The sequence below is a fragment of the Triticum aestivum genome, chromosome 7D (assembly GCF_018294505.1).
Source record: "Triticum aestivum cultivar Chinese Spring chromosome 7D, IWGSC CS RefSeq v2.1, whole genome shotgun sequence".
In the NCBI taxonomy this organism is placed as follows: Eukaryota; Viridiplantae; Streptophyta; class Magnoliopsida; order Poales; family Poaceae; genus Triticum; species Triticum aestivum.
This window is the reverse complement of record NC_057814.1, coordinates 89,126,939-89,151,431: the sequence shown is the minus strand read 5'-3', so window position 1 is coordinate 89,151,431 and position 24,493 is coordinate 89,126,939. Positions and strand designations below refer to the sequence as shown.

General features: G+C 50.6%; 1 pseudogene; it reads left to right on the top strand.

Annotated features, from left to right (window-relative positions):
* Window positions 1–3: 3 nt before the first annotated feature.
* Window positions 4–24,493, top strand: LOC123169695 (uncharacterized; annotated as a pseudogene).

Genomic DNA, 24,493 nt, shown 5'->3' with positions numbered 1-24,493 from the left:
ATCCACTGAATTCGTCTCGCTGCCCCTCTTCCGTAAAGAAACAACGGATGAGGCGAGATCCGCGGCGCAAGCCGAGGACGATGCGGCCACCTGACAGGACCGAAACTGTCGCTAGAATTGCCGCGGTCTGACACCACCGACGGCCGCGCGTCCCCTCCACTGCCGGACGTCAATCTCCCCGCCCCCTCCATCTCTCCCGCCGCGTTGAAGCTGCACACGGGAGCGCCCTGCACCGCCTCCACCGCGGCCTCTGCATCTCCACCCGCGACGCTCTCCCTGGCCGCCACCATGCGGCGTGACGGAGGGGGACGCCAGCGGCGAACCGGCACCCACTCTTCCTTGCGCAGCGGTCGCTGGTCCTGGTAGCGAGGGGCAGATGTTCGACGAAATGCCGGACAGATGGAGCAGCACTTCTGGGCGCTGCTTGTGTTCGATCAAAGGCCCAGCCCAGCAGCGGAGAAGCTTACTGAAGCACTCGAGGAATCAATGCCAAATCTTGGCCGTTAGTGCTTTGGGAGACGATGCTCAGCTCAGCTCAGCTCGACGGCATGCTTGACAGCAGGCATGCGTGTAGCCGTGTACAGCCGGCTGGTTTCGAGCTGCAGACATGTATGTATCGGTCTCTTGTATCCAGTGGCATAGGACTGAATGCTTTACAGAAGGCGTTCATGTACAGTCGGCTAGCTGGTCGCACATGGAGCCTGCCTTGCCGCCATGGAGTGAAGGAGTGCTGGGCTCTTTTCGGTGGCTCGAGAACACTGCATTCGGTGAAGATGTTTAGTGATGCAGAGTGCACACATGTGTATCCAGGGGCTGTTTTACATGGACTGGTAGCAACTGGAGATACAGATGAGTCGGTTGGTTGACACAAGCAGCTACATTTGGAAGTTGGACCAGCACCTCTCCTAAAGTCAATGTTCGTCTTCTATCAGTCAGGCAAGTCTGTTGGTAGAGATGATTATAGAAACAGAAAGGGGTATGTTTTTTTTTAAACCAATGCAATTTCAAAGTTTGTCATCCAAACATGAGTTGGAATTGAAGCCTTACCAAGGTTCCCTGAGCCAATGCTGTGAACAACCAAACAACAAAATTCGTATTTAGACCCATTTTTAGTTTTCACCGTGAATCATATTCCAGCCCAATTCAGTACAGAGCTCTCCAATTCATACATCGAAACAGAGCCTAAGTTTCAACTCAAGAGCTCTCCAATTCATATAAGCCTGATTGTTTCTTCTCAAAGTTCACAATTTTGTTTTTCAAAACCTAGAATGTTGGTTTCGGCGTACACAATTCCAAACATGCCCTTGTTGCTGTGCTCTTGGAGTAGCATGTTTATATTCGACATGTAAGGTATTGTGGGAAGCGTAGAACCCTTCGTCTGGGCCGCATTGCATTATATAGAAACATTGCCGTGGCTTACAAGGAACGATCGATCGTAACGAGAACGGATCGATCAAGGTTAAAGGAGTTGGAACAGAAGAAGGGATAGAAGACAGAGTACAATTTAAACTACTTTCCTCTCCCTATACAACTTATCCTAACACGACAGACTATCATATTATCGACTCTGACAACGAATCAGTGAAAGGCCGGATTTTTACCCTCTTTTAAAACTGTGCTCTTGATACTTGTATCTTCAACCAGCGGTAGGAACTGAGAGGGGTCAGTTGCCAGTGTTGTCAATTAGTACTACACTTGCAGTCCTCTGAGCACTAGTGGTAACCCATGAGTTCCCTTCCAAGAGTTAACCCGTCTAGCTATCTAGCGAGTCGAGTGTTCTATCTGCTCTGAATTATTTACTTGTCTTTGTCCATACAAACGATTACCAAATTGAGTAATATTTTGTGCACGTGCGCTGTTTCTCAAAGTCCAACGTGTGTTAAGCGTGATCGAGACAGAAAGATGCTGCAGATAAGTTTCTGCGTTGGCTGAGCCCCATGGTGATCGCGACATGCCAACTTTCCACAGGCACCTCAATAATTCACCTGGACTACATAGCCCAATCAATCAGGTGCCATTTTCTCCCAATCTCTCTGTGTGTAGATATCCAGCTGCCTACACTGTCTTCTCCAAATAGCACAACAACAATGGCTCCTTTTCTTAACCCCTCTCCAGAACTCAAGCATGCCCTCCTGTGGTCAGTACCAATACTCATCATAGCTCCCACAGTGATCTTCTTGTACATGCAAGCTGTTGGCAAGAAGAAGAACACCATCCGTCTTCCTCCGAGTCCCCTGAGGCTGCTAATCATAGGGCATCTGCACCTGATGGTGCACGAGCCCCACCGCTCACTGTAGAGGCTGGCTCGCAGCCTGGGCCGGTCATCCACCTGCAGCTCGGTGGCATCGCGGCCATCGTGGTTTCGTCGCCGGAGGCTGCCAAGGAGGTGCTCAAGACGCACGATGTCCATTGCTGCAGCCGACCCTCATCACCAGGCAAGTTCTTTCACCCCCCAACCCCGGTCTGCAAGTCGTTTTTCTTTGAAACATTTAGAAAATAATAAAGAATCTGTAAACATCAACAATTGTCTGAGAATATATTGGTACGTAAAGAAAGTTGCATACTAACTCAATGTTGTTTGTGCTGGAAGGGAATATCATCACCTTTTTGAATATTTCAGGTGCAAAATTGATTACTTATGGCCAACAAGACATCGCGTTCTCGCCGTACAACGCGAGCTGGCGTGAGAGGCGTAAGCTGTTCGTCTCAGAGCTCGTAAGCAGCAAGCGCGTCCAGTCCTTCGCTTACGCACTAGAAGCTCAGGTCGGCGAGCTGATCCAGTCACTCTCACTACGGTCTCCGCCTACGGAGGCCGTCAACCTCAACGAGACCCTCTTCACGCTCATTGACGGCTTCATCGGCAGGGTGGCGTTCGGGAGCATGAACGGCGCCAAGCTCATGAAGTATGCCAAGTTCCAGCAGGTGTTCAGCGAGGCCATGGTCGCCCTCTCCGCCTTTTCTGCGCAGGATTTCTTCCCGACCTTGCCGATGAGCCGGTGGTTCGACAAGCTTGTGGGGCTGGAGGCACGGTACCAGAGGATATTCCTAGAGCTGGACTCATACTTCGAAATGGTGCTTAGCCAGCATATGGATCCTGGGAGGGTGAAGCCCGACAAAGATGACCTTGTGGATGTGTTGATCAGTCTATGGAAGCGGCAAGGGAAGGTCACAAAGGACCACCTCAAGGCTCTTCTAATGGTACTAAACCTGTTCTTCTCTGAAGCTAACACTGCATATAAGTTCTCCTATAATTTTTTAAGTAAATCATATTGTGGTTCCATATACTTTTAATCAGGATGCATTTATCGGTGGCACGACGACGAGCTCGGTGACATTGTTGTGGGCTATCTCTGAGCTAATCAAGAACCCGGCGGTGATGAAGAAGGCACAGGCAGAGATAAGGAGTTTGGTTCGTGTCAAACAGAGACTGGTGCAGGTCGACGACCTCTGTAAACTCAACTACCTGAAGATGGTCGTCAAAGAAACACTACGACTACACCCGCCGGCGCCGCTGCTCGTCCCTAGGGAGACCATGGACCATGTGAAGGTCCTCGGGTACGACATTCCCTCGAAGACAAGGATCTTTGTGAATGTGTGGGCTATGGGTAGGGACCCTGCCTGCTGGGACAGACCTGAGGAGTTTTACCCGGAGAGGTTTGAAGGCATCGACACTGATTTCTATGGATCGCATTATGAGCTCCTTCCATTTGGCGCCGGGCGGCGGATCTGCCCTGCTATCCCCATGGGTGCCACCATCGTGGAGTTCACGCTTGCTAGCTTGCTGCATTCGTTCGACTGGGAGTTGCCGGACGGCGTGAGGAAAGAAGACGTAAGCATGGAAGGGACTGGCAGACAGGTTTTCTGTAGGAAAACTCCTCTGTATCTTGTTCCATGTGTTTATACTGGCTAAAGCATGAATTTAGACTATAAAACCACATCTTGTATTTTCTAATGGAGATAGCAGTATTTCTCGCTCTTCCCTTTAGTATTTAGAATATGAAAAAAAATAAGTTGTCACATGCATGTTTTCACTAGTGAAAATACTGTCTTTATGACTTAATAATCTGTTAAATTGCTTTGTCAACTCTAGCACATATGTAATCTGAACATAAAGTTTAAACTATAAAACACCCTCCAACTTGTTCGTTTGCAATAATGTGCTTTTGCTTTCTAATGCAGCTTGTAAAAGTCTATTGTTGCACATGTTGCTGATGCATGCATCTTCAATAATATAACTAGGTTCTTCAGATTGTAGCTTACAACTGTAGTATGGAGGAAACTTTGAAAATTACACTTCTAAAATGTTGCCTAGGTTAGCATTGGAAGCTAACAGCTTTTCACCACTGTTGCCGCCTCTTCCTCTTCCCCAAGGTGAGTTTCCCCATTTTCTAACCCTAGAATGCATGGATGTGTGTGGTATAGATAAAAAAAATGGATGGATGGATTTATGCTTGCTCAAGTTAGATAAAGAAGCGTATATTAGAGAAATGAATGGGTAAATGCATCGGGTATGCATGTCTTAGGGCTTAGATGAGTTGATTGATCAAGTCTGAGATGACAGCTTATATGAATACTGGGATGGATTTAATTTAACAATGAATTGATGGATGTTATTGTGCACTCGATTCACAACTCTAATGACAATGATGCTCATCATCTATTGGTATAGCTAGCATCTTGAGGCCTCAAGTCACAATCTACACAGAAGGGGATCTGGATCTATCTAAACCTACTTGACTTTCTATTCCTTGTGTCTCTGCTACTCAGTGTATGACGATATGTCGGAAAATCAAGACTCAAGATGGCTATATGAATTAGAGTATTGATGCTAATAATTAGAAATAATAAATCTCAACATTTTTTTAACAGGTGCAAGAAATTGTAGGAAAAGGTTGGAAAAAGATGGAATTATGTTCATTCACCTAGTTCGTACATAGACATGTTTTCCAACGATCAATGATTCCACTTAGCACAATTAATAGTTCTCCCTCCATTCCATAATATAGTGCATATAAGACATTTTGAAAAGTCAAACTTTACAAATTTTGACCAAATTCATAGATAAACCTATTTATATTCACAATACCAATTTTATATAATATGAAGATATGTCTTTATGGTGTATCTTCTTTTAGAAAAGAGGCTAATGATATGTATTTGGTATTCTAGATGTATATGTTTTTCTTTACAGACTTGGTCAAAGTTTGTAAAGTTTGACTTTTCAAAAAATCTATAGGCACTACATTGTAAAATGAAGGGAGTAGTTGATATAGTAAAGTGCATACAAAATAGGCTGGATGGTGTACTAGCTTTGTTTGGCTGGCAAATTTATTAAATAATATATTCCCTCCGTTCCAAAATAAGTGTCTCAAGCTTAGAACAACTTTGTACTAGAGCTATTTTGAGACGGAGGGAGCATTATTTAGCCATGTCAGATAGTTGTATATTTTTGGAGTTACCTATTCTGGATTAGCAAAATTTAAATGAGGTACCATAAAGTAAAAGGGCAGAGATATAATTACATGGGAGAAACTATCCTACAGTGGTCTGTCCTTCATAGCATGTATAGCTGCATAAAAACAATCATTTATATACAAAAACATAAATCAAAGTTCATGTCATAAATTGAATGTGAGAGAAATTAACTCAATTCATACTGATGATCAAAGGTGCATGGGAAGAAGTATTCATACAAAAGAAAAAAAAAGGCTGCAATGTAGTATTGTCGCATCTTAGATTGAAATAAGTCAGATACCCTCAATGGAAAATGCGCAGCTGCACACGGTGGCAGCTGCACATCTCTATCGAAGTATCGATGGTGCTTTGAATGTCAAGATTAGGGACCCGGTCTTTGCTTCTTTGCGTATAGGAAGTACCAATTCCTTTCTATCAACCATATAGTAGAGGTGCCAGTGGTATTCATTGGTTGGACCCACGACTAGAAGCGCCACATGAAGAATGTAGCAGCCACATGCACAGGAATGAGTCCACATGAAGACTTTTGGTGGCCAAGAGGTGTCAAACACCTGGCTGACTCCATCAGCCCCAAGGCCTCCTCCGCCTTACTGATCCTCCGATCTTAGCCACCATGACTTCCTTCATCGTTATCTACGTCATGAAAATCGAGATACCGACATGTCCCATGATGTCAACAAACAGTAGAGCTTCGCGCCACGCTCTCCTGGAGTTGCGTAGGCTGATATGGACGTGCACAACCAAATTCTATCCGATCCGGATATCCTTGGGCAAGATCTCCGACGGTAGTTCCGGAACTTGTTGACGGCCAGATCGAGGATGACCGATCATGCAGATCGTTGCCATGATGTGATAAGAGCACTAGGACCGCCACCACACCGCTGCCTCGACCACGTCGATGCCATCGCCGCCACGGCGGAGGACACCAGCCCACGCTGTCCACAGCACATGCCGTCGGCTGAAGACGGACGACAGATCGGGGCGATTCCCGATCCACCCCCTCCCCCCCCCCTCCTCGCTTGCACGATCTGCCACCTCGAAGGCTGCCGTGCGCCGCTGATCCCGAGCGCCGCTGCCATGGGGATCCGCCGCCGCACCACGGCGACCCTCGCCATCGCGGTGTCCCGGCCTAGCCGCGCTGCCCCGTGGCGGAGAGCCTGCGCGAGAAGGCAAAACGCCCCGCCGCCGCTGATGTCGGCCAGGCTTTGCCCAGCCGTGTCCTCTGGAGGCAGCTAGGGAGGAGTGAGGAGTGCGGTTTTGTGTAGCTCGAGCTACGTGGTACCCCTTATCTTAGCCATCCATTTTTGCATCAGGATCCGTGCAGAAACATTTGTCATTTTTGTTTCTCTCAAACGAAACAACGTATGTTGAGGATATAGACCTTAGAGTCACCCGCCAGGAGGGGCCGGGTTACTCATATGGTCGTTGCCAGAAGCCCGGACCTAAGCTTGAAGACGATGGGCCGGAGATGGGCTAAGACCCGGATATGGCTTAAGGCTCGTAGTTACAATCATTATTATGGTAGAACTTGTAGTGTAAGGCAAGTATAGTTGAGAGTCCGAGCCGGACACTCTTATGAGCCGGCCGGGACTCTAAGGGCTGCTGGGCGTCGGCCTCCCTATATAAAGGGACGACCCGGCAGCGGTTTAGGGACAAGAACAATCTCATTAAGAGCCGGGCATAGCTGTTTAGCTCCCTGGTGATCGTAACCCTAATCAATACCACCTCAAACTGGACGTAGGCTTTTACCTTCACCGTAAGGGGCCGAACCAGTATAAACCCTCGTGTTCCTTGTCCCGCATAACCCCTTCAAGCTTCCTAGTTGCGATGGCTCCACGACTAAGTCCTAGCTCGAGGACATCTGCCGTGACAATTCCACGACAGTTGGCGCCCACCGTGGGGCCAGCGCACGGTGGATTTGAGTTCTTGAAAGGCAGCTTCGAAGGGCTCAAGGGATACGTTGTGGGCCGGATGACCAAGAGTCATCGCGGCAATCTCTACATCGACGATGCAAACTGGGGCCCCGACGCCGGCTCAATTGAGTAAGGGTACCGGGTCCCCTTCGGCGGAATTCATGTTTTCATCGGCAAGATTGGTGAGCCGGGCCCTGAGCCGGATCTCTGCGCCGATCTCATCGAAACGGCTCAGCGCGCATGACCCGCCCGGGCCCGGCCTGCCTTAAGGCACGCTTTTGTGGGATGCATCCATGGAGGACCCACTGATCCGTCTGGGTCTGGTGATGAGGCGGCCGCCGGCTCTGACGGCGAGTCGGCCACCGATGAGTCAAACTCGTTGTATCAACTTCAAGATGGCTGGCTCATGGGCTGTTCCGATGGTGACAGTATTCCGGACCCGTTTGAGCCGCCAAGTCAGGTTGGAGTATTTATGGCTGGTGCGCAGCCTGTTCAGAACCCCGCTGCTGGAATGGGAAACCCGGTGCCTTCTCCGTCTCAGGTGCTGATGGATCTCACGGACAAGATGACGGCCCTGCTAACCGCCACGGTTGACCCGGCAGATCAAGCTCAGCATGATGCGGAGGTGGCACAGTTAAAATTGGATCTAAGGAAAGCTAAAGAGGATCTTGCAGCAGAAGGGATCAGGCTGGCTGCGGAGCGGGCGGCTCTGGATGCCCAAACTCAGCTGATCCAGGCGCAGTCCTTCCAGCTTACGATGGATCAGAACGCGGCCAATGAGGTCATGAGAAGAAGGCATCAAAAGGCCCAATCTCGACTCCCTCCGGTTTACGATCCACGCAACCTCTTCAACACGCCAGGTGCAGGGTCTAGTAACCCGCCAGGGGTCATAGCGCCCGGGTCTGGACCCCTTATTCAGCCACGAGTGATGGGGCCTCCCCAGGTGCCCCCTGCCCCGCCTCAGTATGTGCCAATACCCCCGGGTCATTATAATAACCCGCTGGAGAACATGGTCGCTGCGGCAGCCCGGCTGGCGGCTCTCCCAGTTGACGGCGACTCTCCGACGGCTATTGAAACCCGCCGGGTCAGGGAACTCCTTCAGACAGCACTGGCGCAGCAAGAGGCGTACTCCTACAGCCGGGACAGGATCCACTCGACCCCTCGTCCAGGCCAGAGCCCGAGTTACAGCCGGCACATGGTCTCAGCAACCGGCTCAAGTAACGTCCGACGCCATGACCCGCCTCCTGGCCATGGCCCGGCTCATAATGGAGCCTTTTACGCAGCGGACCAAGCGCGGCAAGAGGCGGAGCAAGTACCTCAATTGACGGCTTACCAGACCCCCCCGGCTTATCCGACGACTTCCATTGATGTGGGTATCCCTACCAGGACCGGGGGTGTCCCTTGTTTGGTGCCAGCTATCCGGAATGAACGTCTACCTAAGGACTTCAAGGGCCCTAGGAAGGTGCCTAACTACACAGCTGACTTACAACCCGCAGCTTGGATCGAGAGTTATGAGATGGCTATGGAGATACTGGAGGTCAGTGAGGCGGCCATGACCAAGTATTTCACCATGATGTTAGATGGAACTGCCCGCACTTGGTTGAAAGGGCTACCACCGAATTCCATTGGGTCTTGGGCTGAGCTGAAAGCCCGGTTCATCCAAAACTTCAAAGATACCTATAGGCAGTCTATGTCAATTGTGGATTTGACTAACTGTAAGCAGCAGGAGGGTGAGTCCACGACACATTGGGTTCACCGGGTTAAGGAGATCATACACTCGTCAGACAAGATGGATGCCGGCTCAGCGGTTTTAATGCTGGAGCAGAATTGTCGTTTTGTGCCCCTGAAGATGAAACTCGGGCGGCTTAAGCGCGACTGCAGTGATATGGGTACACTAATGGTAGCTCTTGTCAAGTACGCCGATTCTGATGGTACCAAGGATCCCCCTTCAGATGATGAAAGGACAGGGAAGGGAAAGAAGAACGGCAATGGCAAGGGTCCTTAGTTTAACCCGGGGAACCAAGGAGGAGGCAAGCGCAAGGCAGATGGCAGCCTAGAGTTTGTGACCAATGCCAGCGCACAAGGCAATAACCAGCGACGCAAGGGGAGGCCCCCTCCCCGAGGCGGCGGGTCAGGACCTTCACTGGAGCAGCTGTTGAATGAGCCTTGTCCGAGGCACGGCTCTAGAGAGAAGCCAGCGACTCATCTGTGGAAGGATTGTGCAATCATGAAGGCCTTTAAAAACTACAATGGCCCGGGCGGCGGCTCAGGTGCCGGCGGCTCAGGCGCCGGCGGTTTTCATGGCCCGGGGGGCGGCTCAAATTCTGGTCCTCAGAACGGTCAAGGGGGCTTTAATCAACAGTCTGGCCAGGGTCATCAACAGCACCAGGGGGGTTATCAGACCAATCCAAAGCAGCTCAGCGGTGGACAGTATCATGTGTTTACCACTAGTTTGTGCAAGCGGGATCAGAAGCTTCACAAGAGGGCTGTGAATGCTGTTGAGCCGGCAGTCCCACGCTACTTGCGGTGGTCTGAGCAGCCTATAGTGTGGAGTAGGGAGGATCACCCTCCCCGGGTGGATAACCCGGGCCACTTGGCCTTAGTGGTGGCTCCTCAAGTGGGAGGGTATAAGTTCACAAAGGTGCTCATGGATGGAGGCAGCAGCATCAACATCCTCTATTATGAGACTTTTCGCCGTATGGGGTTGGTGGATAAGAACCTCAGCCAGTCAAACACTATCTTCCATGGTGTGGTACCTGGTAAGTCGGCTTATCCAGTCGGCAAGATCGAATTGGAAGTGGCTTTTGGTGATGAGAACAACTACAGGGTGGAGAAATTAACCTTTGAGGTGGTCAAGATAAGAAGTCCATACCATGCTATATTTGGACGGCCGGCTTACGCCAAGTTCATGGCACGGCCGTGTTATGTGTACTTACAGCTCAAGATGCCGGGTCACAATGGGACCATTACGGTTCACGGCAGCCGGAAAGTGGCTCTGGAGTGTGAGGAAGGCGATGCGGCTTATGCAGAATCTGTTTGTGCTACAGAGGAGTTGAAGTTTTATAAGGACAATGTTGACCCAACAGATATGACCTCTCTGAAAAAGCCGACCACGGAGAATGAGCCGGCGATGAAATTTAAGTCGGCTGATGAAACTAAGCTTGTTGATTTTGTTCCAGGAGATTCATCTCAGCAGTTTAGCATCAGTGCCAATCTGGATCCAAAATAGGAAAGCGCGCTCATCGAGTTCATCCATGAGAATAGGGACATCTTCGCATGGAAACCCTCTGACATGCCAGGTGTACCTAGAGAACTCGCTGAGCATACTCTCAATATTGATCCGAAATTTAAGCCGGTCAGACAGTTCCTCCGGCGGTTTAATGAAGAGAGGCGGAAAGCTATTGGTGAAGAAGTAGCCCGGCTCTTGGCGGCCGGGTTTATCGTTGAAGTCTTTCACCCAGATTGGTTGGCTAACCCGGTGCTCGTACTTAAGAAGAACGGCACCTGGCGGATGTGTGTGGACTACACGGACTTGAACAAGGCGTGTCCGGCTGATCCTTTTGCCCTCCCCCGTATTGATCAAATCATTGATGCTACGGTAGGTTGTGCACGTTTAAGTTTCTTGGATGCTTATTCCGGTTATCATCAGATTAAGATGGCAGTTAAGGACCAGGAGAAGACGGCGTTCATCACTCCCTTTGGAGCCTTCTGCTATGTGTCTATGCCCTTTGGACTCAAGTGTGCACAGGCGACTTACCAGCGTTGTGTACAGAACTGTCTTCATAAACAGATTGGGCGTAATGTTCACGCTTACGTGGACGATATTGTGGTTAAATCCATAAAAGAGGAAACCCTGATAGATGATTTAAGGGAAACCTTTGATAATCTCCGGGTCTATAAGATGATGCTTAACCCGGCCAAGTGTGTTTTTGGTGTTCCTGCAGGCAAACTCTTGGGCTTCTTGGTTTCTGACAGAGGCATTGAGGCTAACCCGGAGAAGATCAAGGCCATCACCTCCCTGGCTAAGCTGGCGTGTATAAATGACGTTCAGCGCTTGGCGGGTCGCATCGCTGCTTTAAGCCGGTTTATAAGCCGTTTGGGTGAGAAGGCCATGCCCTTATATCAGTTGATGAAGAAAACTGATAACTTCGTCTGGAATGATGCAGCTAATACCGCTTTTGAGGATTTGAAGAAGCAGCTGGCAGAGCCCCCAGTCCTTGCTGCTCCGGTTGACAAGGAGCCCTTACTACTGTACGTGGCGGCAAACGCACGAGCCGTCAGTGTGGCTATTGTGGTGGAGCGCAAGGAGGAGGGTAAGGAGCATCCGGTTCAGCGGCCGGTTTATTATGTCAGCGAAGTACTCATTGAGTCCAAGCAGCGGTACCCGCATTGGCAGAAGCTGGTGTATGGTGTGTTCATGGCAAGCCGGAAACTTAAGCATTATTTTCAGGGTCATCCCATCACTGTGGTCAGTTCTGCCCCTCTTGGTGATATCATTCAAAACAGAGAGGCCACAGGGAGAATTGCTAAGTGGGCTATAGAACTTGGACCTCATGGTCTCAGATATGTGCCACGCACTGCTGTTAAATCTCAGGCCTTGGTGGATTTCATCAACGACTGGACAGAGTCACAAGTGCCCGAGCAAAAGCCGGATAACACATATTGGACTATTCACTTTGATGGGTCCAGGCAGTTGGAGGGCTCGGCGGCTGGCGTTGTATTGGTTTCCCCTAAAGGTGACAAGTTCCATTATGTGCTACAGTTGATGTTTCCTTGCACTAACAACGCGGCTGAGTACGAGGCCTTGCTCCACGGTCTTCGGATGGCTAAGGAGATGAGCTTGAGCCGGGTAAGGTGCTTCGGTGACTCAGACTTGGTGGCTCAACAAGTATCAGGCAAGTGGGACTCTAAGGACCCTCTAATGGCGGCTTATCGCCGCGAGGTTGATGCCATTGCTGGGCACTTTCAGGGCTACCAAGTAGAGCACATTGATCGCAGGAAGAACGAGGCGGCTGATGCTTTAAGCCGGCTAGGCTCTCAGCGAAAGCCGGTGCCGCCTAACACTTTCCTGGACGTCCTGTATAGCCCTTCGGTTAAGTTGCCTACGGAGGAAGACTTGGCTGTCCCTGACCCGGAGGCACGACTGGTGGCGGCCCTCCATATCATACCAGACTGGACAATGCCATATCTGGCTTACATGACCCGGGGTGAGTTGCCTGAGGATGAAACTTTGGCCAGGCAGATAACCTGGCGGGCTAAGTCAATGATCGTTATCAATGGCGAGTTGCATCATCGCAGTGTTACAGGGGCATTCCAGCGTTGTGTCTCCCCTGAGGAAGGTTAAGAGATCTTGCGTGAGATCCATGAAGGGGATTGTGGCCATCATGCCGGCTCAAAATCCCTTGTGGCCAAGGCTTTCCGTCATGGTTTTTATTGGTTGACGGCTCATGCTGATGCAGAGGACTTGGTCAGTAAATGTGATGGTTGCCAGAGGTTCTCACGACGGGCTCATGTGCCGGCTCAGGAGCTGAGGATGATCCCAATCACTTGGCCCTTCGCGGTCTCGGGGCTTGATATGGTTGGACCTTTTAAAAGGTCCAAGGATAAGAAGACCCACCTCTTGGTGGCAGTTGATAAGTTCACAAAGTGGGTGGAAGCTGAGCCAGTTAGCAAGTGCGATGCAGCCACGGCGGTTCAATTTATGAAAAAGGTGATTTTCCGCTTTGGTTTTACCCACAGCATTATAACTGACAATGGCACCAATCTCTCCAAAGGTGCCATGGAAGAATTTTGTCAACGAGAGCATATCCGACTTGATGTTTCCTCAATGGCTCATCCTCAATCCAATGGTCAAGCTGAGAGAGCCAATCAGGAGATTCTGAAGGACATCAAGCCCCGGCTTTTGGTCCCTTTGCAACAGACGCCGGGTTGTTGGGTGGAGGAGTTGCCCTCCGTCTTATGGAGCATCAACACTACTCCTAACAGGTCTACAGGCTTCACGCCTTTCTTCATGGTTTATGGAGCAGAAGCAGTCCTCCCCAGCGACATCCGTCACGACTCACCTCGCGTGGCGGCTTATGTTGAGACGGATAATGAACAGGCGCGCCAAGATGCTCTCGACTTGTTGGACGAACAGCGTGATGTGGCAGCAGCCCGGTCAGCGATTTACCAACAAGACCTGCGCCGTTATCATAGCCGCCGGGTCAAATCCCGGGTCTTCCAGGAAGGCGACCTTGTGCTCCGGCTCATCCAGGATCAAACAGATGCACACAAACTATCCCCACCTTGGGAAGGGCCCTTTGTGATCAGCAAGAACTTGCACAACGGGTCATATTACCTCATTGACATTCGGGAGCACAAAGATTCATGTAAGTCAGAGGAGGAGACCCGTCGGCCGTGGAACATAGCTCAGCTTCGGCCTTACTACACCTGAGCCACCGGCTCTCGTGGTGTACATATTTCTCTCAGCCGTGTATATATTATGATAAGAAATAAAGCAGGACCTCTGTCCTTTTTTCTCCTCCAAATATGCACGTGTTGTTTTTATTACAAGATTACATGATGACTTAAAGGAGGATCTGGCTTATGGTCATATTCGAATCTAGCCATAAACAGTAAGGTCACTTGGGGGCTTCCTGTTCAAACATGGGTCGTATTCGAACCAAAGAGAACATAGCTGTCGATACCCATTTGATTGGCAAAGTGCCGAGCTCATTGGGAGGTTGCCTTTGGTCATATTTGAATCATAGTTTAACCCCTCTGAGAACCGACGTGGATCGTATTCGAATCAGCGTCGTTAAACAATTCTTAAAGTCACTTGGGGGCTTCCTGTTCAAACATGGGTCGTATTCGAACCAAAGAGAACATAGCTGTCGATACCCTCTTGATTGGCATCGCCACACCCACTGGGGGCTATATGATCGTATCCGAATCTTAGCTTAACCCCTTTGGGCCGGGTCTCTGGTCGTATTCGAACCGGAAGCCCCTAAGTTCTTCTGCTTTATCACAAGTTTACTCTGATTATGTCAAAGATGTGTACGGCCGGGTCTCACTTTGCCGGCTTAACTTTGGTTTACAGTGTTAGTTGAACGCCATGGGTGTCATTCGACAGGTAAATCGGAGTTAAGATACCAAACTTATTACCCGGGTTATCTAAACCGGAAGTATGCTTACAAGCCGCTAAGTGTGTTATTACGGTTGTGTTAAGGATATAGTTGAGGACCAGTCTTTTTTTATTCATATTCCGGGTTATCTATCCAACACACCTGATTCTCAGGGCGACAAGCCGCCTTGAGACTTGTGGTTTGCCTTTCCATGCAGGATACTTAAAGGTATCTCTTTGAGGTTGAGCAAAACAAAGGGGTGATTCTGACCCGGAGAAACATCAAAAGAGACAACTTCAAAGGACTTTTCGCATTCAATACGTGCACGATGGCACGGCAGAGATGAACTGTTGCACCTACTCTATTACAAAAACTCATCAAGTCTAAAAAGGTGGAACATTGTTTGGTAAACCGCCAGCCAAATTATGATGCCCGCTGAGTTGAAGTCTCCGGCTCGTTCCTATCTTCTCCTCCGGCTGATCCCAAGACCTCGAAGGTTGATGACTTCCAGTCGATGCCGCTGAGAGCTTCGAATTGGGCTTCTTCGTCAATTAACCCGGCCGGGTCAATCTCTGGGGCGAAAGTGTGCTGACGAGCCGGCGGGGTCAAGTTGAGAGCTTCATAGCGAGGGGTTGGAATCCTCTGATTCTCCGCATCGTAGCCCGGCTGGTACTTGGTCAGATCTGTATCGTTCCCGATAAGGGTGGCCACCGGGCGTACGGCCTTCACGCAGGCTGCGAAATCCTTCTGATCGAAAGCTGAGCCGTCTTCCTTCAGGCTTGGATAACCCAGGGCGATGTCTGCCGGGTCTAGCTCCGGCAGGAATGCCTTTGCCCGGCTCAGCGCGGCGATTGCTCCGGCTCTCGCAGAGGCCCGTCGCAGCTCTTGGATCCGCTGAGGCAGAACGGCGAGCCGGCGCAGGACTTCGGCCAGATGAGTCGGCACCTCGTTGGATAGGGCCACCACAGCTAAGGCACGCTGTGACCCGGTGTAGAGCTGCTCCACCAGGGTATACACGGCCTTTAGCTTGGTGACCACGCTCTGGTTGAGATTGGCACTTCTGGGACCTGTTTAACAGAATCAGGTAAGTCGGCGGCAAGGATGAATCATGAGATATAAACATTCTAACATTGGTGAAAGCCGGTGAGGCGACTTACCGAAGATGGCGGCCACCATTTGGGAAACCTGGCGCTTTAGGCCGGAGAGCTCGGCGGTCTTCTCAGAGAGAGCCTTCTCCGCCTGTTCCGCCCGGGTCACCAGTGCGGCCTTCTCTTCGGCCCAGGCTTTTCTCTCAGCATCAAACTCGGTCTTCAACTTTTCTTGAGTGGCGATGCTGGATACAAACTTGGCGTTTGCCTTCCGGGTCTCCATCTCCTGCATCTTCAGCCGGCTCTTGAGATCCGCAAGTCCGCCTCTAGCTTCTTGCTAACAGCCTGCATAAATTTCCGGGTTATTAACAGTCATTATATAAGTCCCAAGCGTTTTCCAAGCAAAGACACTTGGCACTTGGGGGCTAATGCATATTGAATGTATCTATCTACATACAGCCGACTCAATTGAGTAAGCCGGAACCTAAGTCTACAACATATTCAAATCATAAGTCGTCGACTTGGGGGCTAGCATGGCAAAGGTAACTATGCAGTGAGTAAGAAGATAGCAGAAGGATACCTCAGATTTTTGCTAGATCTGGTTTACCATGGCGACCTCGGCGACCCGGCTCTTGTGTACTTGGCTGATGTAGCCAGAGACGAGCTCTCCAATGCTCAGGTTGCTGTAGTTGGAGAGGTCCAGATTCGCCCGGTGGGGCTGTAGTAACTCCCCCTTAGCGGAGCACTTGGCCAACACGGTCGGTCTCCCCAGCTCAACATACTCCGTCCGGGTGATTACCACGTCCGGGTCGTCTGCTGGTGGAGCTGAGCCGGAGGCCTCCGGGTTAACCGAAGCTTCGGTCGTTGCCTTGGTAGTTGGGGCGGTGGCTTCAGGCGCCGTGTCCATTGGAGTGGTGGCTTCGGGGGCGGAGGCAGCTGGCGGTTCTTGGACTGTCACCGCCGGCTCAGGCAAATCCGGCACTCCGGCCGACTTGGTTTTCTTCACCCTCTTGGTGAGCTTTGCTTGGGCACTGAAAGAACAACAAAGGTTAGTACAAAGCATATGAGTAAAGATCAGAACAACATGAGATGATTGTTGTTACCCGGGCGCGGTCTTGAAAGCCGGCAGATTTGACTGCATGGAATCACCCGAAGAGGGGGAGGTCTCCTGATAATTGGAGTCAGAAGAGTTGAGTGGCTGACGGATAACACCTGCCAACGGGTGAAAAGGGTACAAGTGGGAAATAACCTCAGTTCGGCGCTTCCTTGTTGCGTCGGGTAACCCGGCGGAGAGGTCGGTGTCCTTGTTGGTCCGGGTGTGACGCCGGCTTTCGTGAACCTGTCGCTTCAAAAGAAATTGAGGGTCTTGATGAGCTAAAGGATGTGAAAAGCTTACTTTCCGGGTTACCCTTCGGACTTTCAGCTGTGGCAAGGGCTCCGAGTCGGAGGAAAGTGACATTACCTCTTCAACCACCGGGTTACTTGCGCCGGTGTCATCCTGTCAATGAGCAAGTATTGATAAGGCGGATAGCAACAAACAGTGAATATAGTAAGGACTTAAATGCTCAGGAGTTACCTCTGACTCGGAGCTCTCGCTTAATTGCATCAGCTCCGACGCAGTAGGCCTACTTCCTTTTTTGCGAGGGGCGGCTTTCTTGGCGGCTTTCTTCGCCTTCCTGGCTTTCTTGGCCGCCTCATGGTCATATTTGACCCGCCAGAACTTATCATCAGCCTGAAAAATACAATGATGAATTCTTAAAACGGTTCAGATGAAGGTTATATGCAGACGAAGATAAAAAGTTAAAGTCAGCGGCTTACCGCTGGGGCTGGATTGGTCTTGCAGAAGGGGGCTAACCTGGTCCTTCCGCAGTCTGCCAGGCTCTCGTTTAAAAGAGCCTTGGTCTCCTCCTCTGCAACGTCTTCTGGAAGATCATTGCGACTGTGCCTCTGAGGGTCATCCTTTCGCCCGGTGTACTCACACATTAAGCCGGGGCGGCGGCTCAATGGGATCACCCGCCATGAGATCCAGACCCGGACCAGGTCGATTCCGTTCAGACCGTTGCCCAGGAGGGCTTTGATTTTGTTGATAGTAGGAAGCAGAGGCTGGCGCTCCGCTGGAGTCAGCTTGTCCGACAGTGGGTGAGTCGGCTCTAGACGTGTTGGGCGAAAGCCGGGCAGTGGGCTTTCGTCAGCCGGGGACGTATCTTGGCAGTAGAACCAAGTCATGTTCCAGTCCTTGGGGTGGCTCGGCGGCTCTGCATAAGGGAACAGACAGTCCCTACGCCGCTGGATGGAAATGCCACCTAGCTCCAGACTTGGCCCGTTGGCACACTCATTCTGGCGGTTTAAGTAAAAAAGTTCTCTGAAGAGCAGCAGGCTAGGTTCTTCTCCTAGGTAAACCTCGCAGAAGACTTGAAAATTGCAGATGTTGGATACGGAGTTGGGTCCTATATCTTGAGGCCGCAAGTCGAAGAAGTTGAGCACGTCCCTGAAAAACTTTGAGCCGGGCGGTGCGAAGCCCCGGCTCATATGATTTGCGAAAATCACTACCTCCCCGTCCTTTGGCTGTGGTCTCTCTTCTGACGGGTCAGGAGCACGGTAGGACATGATTTCCTTCTTAGGCAAATATCCGGACTTAACAAAATTGGCTAGGGTCTCATTGGTGACGTTGGACCTCATCCAGTTGCAAGTGATGGGAGCCTTGGGAGGCATGGTGAAAGTTGGCGGTCTATGACAAAAAGGAAAAATGTCCGGGTTAATTATAAGCCGGAGATCTACAGTTCAAAACTAAGGTGGCGGCTTATGAAGGGGACTAATGATATATACTCTGGTACAGTGGGTTATTTAAGCCACAGGGGCATTCAGAGTAAGTTGGTTATCTACGGCCTTACCACAGTTAAGCCGGAGGATTCTACGAAGCATGGTTTTCTTTAAAGCCGGAGGATTCTATGGCGCGTGGTTTCTTTAAACTGGAATTATAAGCCGCCAAGATTCAATGGTTGCAGTTTTTACTAAGTGTGGTAAAACAGGTTTCACATATTGCAGTAACTTTTCTGGATCAAAATGGTCGGGCAAAGGAAAAAAAATTCTAGACCTAGAAACCGAAGTGAGGGAGTTCTTGGGTTCGAACAAGGTTCTTATGCAGTACAAGGAAGGCTACTTGCATGTGAAATGGATCTTAAAACAACTACCGCACTAGTTCTATGCAGGCCTAAGATCAAGCAGGAGCAGTAACTAGGAGAACTACCGAACTTGTGGGCAATGGTGACGAACACGAAGAACGTGGATGAACCCTACTGCAGATCTACTCTACGGGGTAGTGAGAACTAACCGGAGCTGAAGAGGTGCGGGAGTCGCCGCCGTTTATCTGGTCCGAGTCAGGGTGATGCAGCGGCCAAGGTTGACGAAGACCGGAGGCGAGACGACAGCGGCGGAGTGCGAGCTCAGTGAGAAAGGCAGCGGCGCGAGGAGGAAGAAAGGAGTGTGAGGAGAGCCCGTCGGGCCGGCCTATTTATAAGGCAAGGTCATAAGTGGGCGCGAGATTCAAGGAGACCACGGCGTGGTTATCTCCCCCCCACGACGCCTCGATTTTCGGAATGACAGTAAAAGCAAAGATCCGTTGCGGATCTAGTGGAGTAAAAAACGGGCTTAATGGAAGATGACGTCACGGCGGATTATCCGGAGTCCAGAGGATGATGTCACGCCGGGTTATGACCTTCCCATGAATGGTAAGTCGGCGATTTTTTCTGTCGGCAGAGTTGAAGATTGACATGAGCCGGCTCAAATCAATCTGGGGCCTAATGTTGAGGATATAGACCTTAGAGTCACCCGCCAGGAGGGGCCGGGTTACTCATATGGTCGTTGCCAGAAGCCCGGAGCTAAGCTTGAAGACGATGGGCCGGAGATGGGCTAAGACCCGGATATGGCTTAAGGCCCGTAGTTACAATCATTATTATGATAGAACTTGTAGTGTAAGGCAAGTATAGTTGAGAGTCCGAGCCGGACACTCTTATGAGCCGGCCGGGACTCTAAGAGATGCTGGGCGTCGGCCTCCCTATATAAAGGGACGACCCGGTAGCGGTTTAGGGACAAGAACAATCTCATTGAGAGCCGGGCATAGCTGTTTAGCTCCCTGGTGATCGTAACCCTAATCAATACCACCTCAAACTGGACGTAGGCTTTTACCTTCACCGTAAGGGGCCGAACCAGTATAAACCCTCGTGTTCCTTGTCCCGCATAACCCCTTCAAGCTTCCTAGTTGTGATGGCTCCACGACTAAGTCCTAACTCGAGGACATCTGCCGTGACAATTCCACGACAACGTATAAACTTCAAACTTTGCAGGACAACAAAACATTCTAATTACTATGTGGGAAAAACCTTTCAGATTTATTTCATGCATTTTAAATGCTAAAAAATATATTTTTTAATCAAGAAAAATCTCATTTTGTATATTTATGTCGGTCCAAAAAATCTGAAAGTTTTTTCACACATTGAAGTTGTAAAGTTTGTTTGATCTGGAAAGTTTGAAGTCTATATGTTATTTCATTTGAGAGAAACAAAAAGAGAAATCTTCTTGTTGTAAGTTAGTTGGAGAGTACGAATCTCAAAGCAATGTTGGAGGGCTGAAGATAAGAGGTTCCATGTAGCTCGACCTACAGAGAAACTTTACCAGGAGTGAGGGAGAGGAGGGTGCTGGCGGTGGCGGCGGGAGCGCCCTCCCCATCGCCCACGGGAGCGACATGGGAGGATATGCGAGATCCCTATTTTCTTGTACGTGAGCGAGGGAAGCAACCGCGAAAGCTGGGGTTGACAAAGTTTTTGCTAACAGAAAAATGAGTATGACAACACAATCGTGATCGCGACATGCGACATGTCAACCCTCCATAGCCATCTCAAACACTCATCTGCACTGCACAGCCCAATCAGTGAAGACGCACACTCTCCCCATCTCCCCGTGTGTGTATATACTATATAACTGTATATCCAGCTGCCTACTGTGCCCCGTTGGCTTCTCCAAGAGCACAGCAGCAACAATGGCGCCTGATCTTCTGAGCCCCTCTCCAGAACTCAAGCATGTCCTCATGTGGTCAGTACCACTACTAATCATAGCTCCTACGGTAATCTTCTTGTACCTGCAAGCTGTGGGCAACAAGAACCCCATCCGTCTTCCCCCGAGCCCCATGCGGCTACCCATCATAGGGCATCTGCACCTCATGGTGCACGATCCCCACCGGTCGCTGCAGAGGCTGGCCCGCAGCCTAGGCCCCGTCATCCACCTGCAGCTCGGCGGCGTCACGACCGTCGTGCTTTCGTCGCCGGAGGCGACCAAAGAGGTGCTCAAGACGCATGATGTCCATTGCTGCAGCCGGCCCCCCTCGCCAGGCAAGTCCTTTCGCCGGCTACCATACTCCTTTTCATATTGTTCACCTCTTTCCGAGTACAAGTGGTTTTCACTTTGGCGGCTGCTACCCATAAACCGGATGATAACTTGCAGTTATCATCCGCCTTATCTGCCGTTCGATATGCTTAATCAAGCCCGTCAGTTTAAGCCCACACATCGCATCATGCTTGTCTCCACCCGCAGCATCTTTTGCAGCGTAGACAAAAAACCGCTCCATAACAGACGTCAGTCACAACTCCGGCGAGCGGGGTTGCCGGCGGCCGCTTGCACCATCCATGGCAGCAGCTCCACGGCAGCACCGTCGGCGCCTGGCGGCGCTGTGATCGCCGACAACGCTTCATTGCAACCCAAGTGAGCTTCAACGGCCCCCGCAGCGCGTCATTGCAACTCCGGCGGCTATCGGCGATGCTTCATTACAACTCCGGCGCTCCCCGGCGATGTTGCATCACAACACCGTCGGCCGGACGATGTTTCATTGCAACTCCGGCGCTCTCCGGTGATGTCGCGTCACAACACCGGTGGCCGGATGATGCTTCATTGCAACTCCGGCACTCCTGGCGATGTTGAACTACAACACCGGCGGTCCCCAGCGATGCTTCATAGAAAATCCGACGAGCCCCCAACTGCAGCATCCCGCCACTTGCTTGAAGCACAGCAGAGCGCCGGCGGCCCGATGTTGCGCAACTCCTCTCCTCAGCCTCCCCGATGCAGCATGTGCGCTGAGTGGCGACCGCCTCGCGACACCGTCGTCGTCTGCAGCTCCGGTGGCTGCTACCACGCAGCCCTGCGGGATCTCGCGTCGCCGCCCACACCATGCGCACCATCACCCGCCTCGCAGCAACGGCTCGTCGTCGAACGACAGCCATCACGGCGCAGCGACGCCCCTGATAGCAGCAGCAGCTCCGCCCGCCGTCGGCAAACATCGACGGATGCTGCGTCGAGAGTGTTTCATCACAACGTCGATGTGCTGTGTCTCAACATGGCCGCCAGCCGCATCGCGTCAGCAGCGGTGGTGCTTGGCGGTGCGGCCTTGTGCATGGCAGCAACCGTGCGGCGGTGCTGTGATATGAGAGAAAAGAAAGGAAAAATGAGCCTTCGGTCTGCTGAGAAGAAGAAAGGGCGACAAGATAAGATTGGAGTGGTGGAGAGGATAGGTACATGGGTGGTCCCATGGGACGCGTGGCCAACGGAGGAGGCGGTTTATGCGACGCGAAAGATTAGCCGGGTGATTTAAAACATTTCCCTTTCACTTTCCGTGAGATTTGACGAAATTCATCGAATTTCAGTAATTTCGTTAGACTCTCAAGTATTTACTTCCGGCCAATATATTTCAGTAATTTCAAAGTACACAGGAATTCAAATATTTTGAAAATTAATTTTAAAAAATTCAATTTTTTAAATTGAAAACAAGTGAATATTTTGGCCTTTTGGCCGAAATTTAAACTGAAATTTACTGAATTTCGGTAATTTCGGTTGGTGTTGAAATTTTTCTGAAACAGAAACCGAAATCCTAAATCTAGTAGTATTGAATTCCAGGTGCGAGATTGATGACCTTCGGCCAACAAGACATCGCCTTCTCGCCGTACAACGCGAGCTGGCGCGAATTGCGCAAGCTGTTCGTCTCAGAGCTCGTGGGGAGCAAACGCGTCCACACCTTCTCTCACGCACTAGAAGCTCAGGTCAGCGAGCTGATCCAATCCCTCTCACCGATGACGGAGCCCGTCAACCTCAACGAGATCCTCTTCACGCTCATTGACAGCTTCATCGGCACGGTGGCGTTCGGGAGCATGAAAGGTGCCAAGCTCATGAAGTACGCCAAGTTCCAGCGGGTGTTCAGCGAGGCCACGGTGGCCCTCTACGCCTTCTCCGCGCAGGACTTCTTCCCGGCGTCGCCCATGAGCCGGTGGTTCGACAAGCTCGTCGGGCTGGAGAGGCGGTACCTCAGGACATTCCTTGAGATAGACTCCTACTTGGAGATGGTGATCAGCCAACATATGGATCCTGGGAGGGTGAAGCCCGAGAAAGATGACCTTGTGGATGTGTTGATCAGTCTTTGGAAGGACGAAGGCAAAGTCACAAAGGACCACGTCAAGGCTCTTCTAGGGGTACTAACTAAACTAGCTTGGTCTTCTCTGTAGCTTCTCAACTGCATATATATTTTCTTATACTTCCTCCCTCCTAAGATAAGTGCCGTTGATTTCATACAACTTTGTATCAATTTTGTACTAAATCAGTGACATTTATTTTGAAACGGAGGGAATACTTTTTAAGTACGAATCCTAATTAATGTGGTTTCATATGCTTTTTTAAAAATCAGGATGCATTTATCGGTGGCACCGCGACGAGCTCGGTGACATTGTTGTGGGCTATGTCTGAGCTCATCAAGAATCCGACGGCGATGAAGAAGGCACAGGCAGAGCTAAGGAGTTTGGTCGGCGGCAAACAGAGACTAGTGCAAGTCGACGACCTCTCTAAACTCAAGGGACAAACCAGAGGAGTTCTACCCGGAGAGGTTTGACGGCGTCGACACTGATTTTTATGGGTCACACTATGAGCTCCTTCCGTTTGCCGCCGGGCGACGGATCTGCCCTGCTATCCCCATGGTATCCACCATTGTGGAGTTCACGCTTGCCAGTTTGCTGCATTCATTTGACTGGGAGTTGCCCAAAGACATGAATATAGAAGACGTCAGCATGGAAGGGACCGGCAGACAACTGTTGTGTAGGAAGACTCCTCTGTATCTTGTTCCATCATTTTGTACTGGCTAAGAGCATCTCCAACCGATGATGTGCGTGTATAAATAATCAAAATTTACATCACCAAGACCCAAAAATGATGCTCCAACATATGATGTAGATGCAAAATTTACTCCATATTTGCTTCACATGTAAAATAGGGCATTTGGTGATGCAACTTTGCATCACCAGCCACACCCGAGCAAAACGCAGGCGGTCGCGCACGTACGCCCAACTGCCGCGCGTATACTCCCTCCCGCCCGCCCGCCGTCGACCATGGCCATCCACCCGCATGACCAACTGTCCTCCCCATTCAAACCAAAATTGAACAAAAAAAAAGATGAAATTCATGCTAACCAGACAATAATTGCTAAATTTTAAAATATTTACAACCAAAAGGACACAACTTAACAACGTTCACCAAAACCAGATGAAAATTAAACTAAACCTAAACTAAACTAAGTGAGGTATCAGACACTGACCTCGTTTGCATGGCTTCCTTGGCTGGTGACACCTCCGTCGACCGTCGTCGTTGCCATCAGAGTCGTGGTCCTTCCAGCAGCGGAAGGGCACAAAGGGTCGTGGCAGAACTGATTGGCCGCCGCATGGCGCTCGCGGCGCAGCCAGTCGGCTGCCTCCGTTGCCTGGCGCGGGCACTCGACCGCATCGTCCTGGTGGCGATGGTTGGCCACGGACGTAGCCCCAGCTCATCCGCCCTTGGCCATTCTCTTGCCGAGGGCACATGCGACGCTTGGACTAGGACAACCCTATTTTGA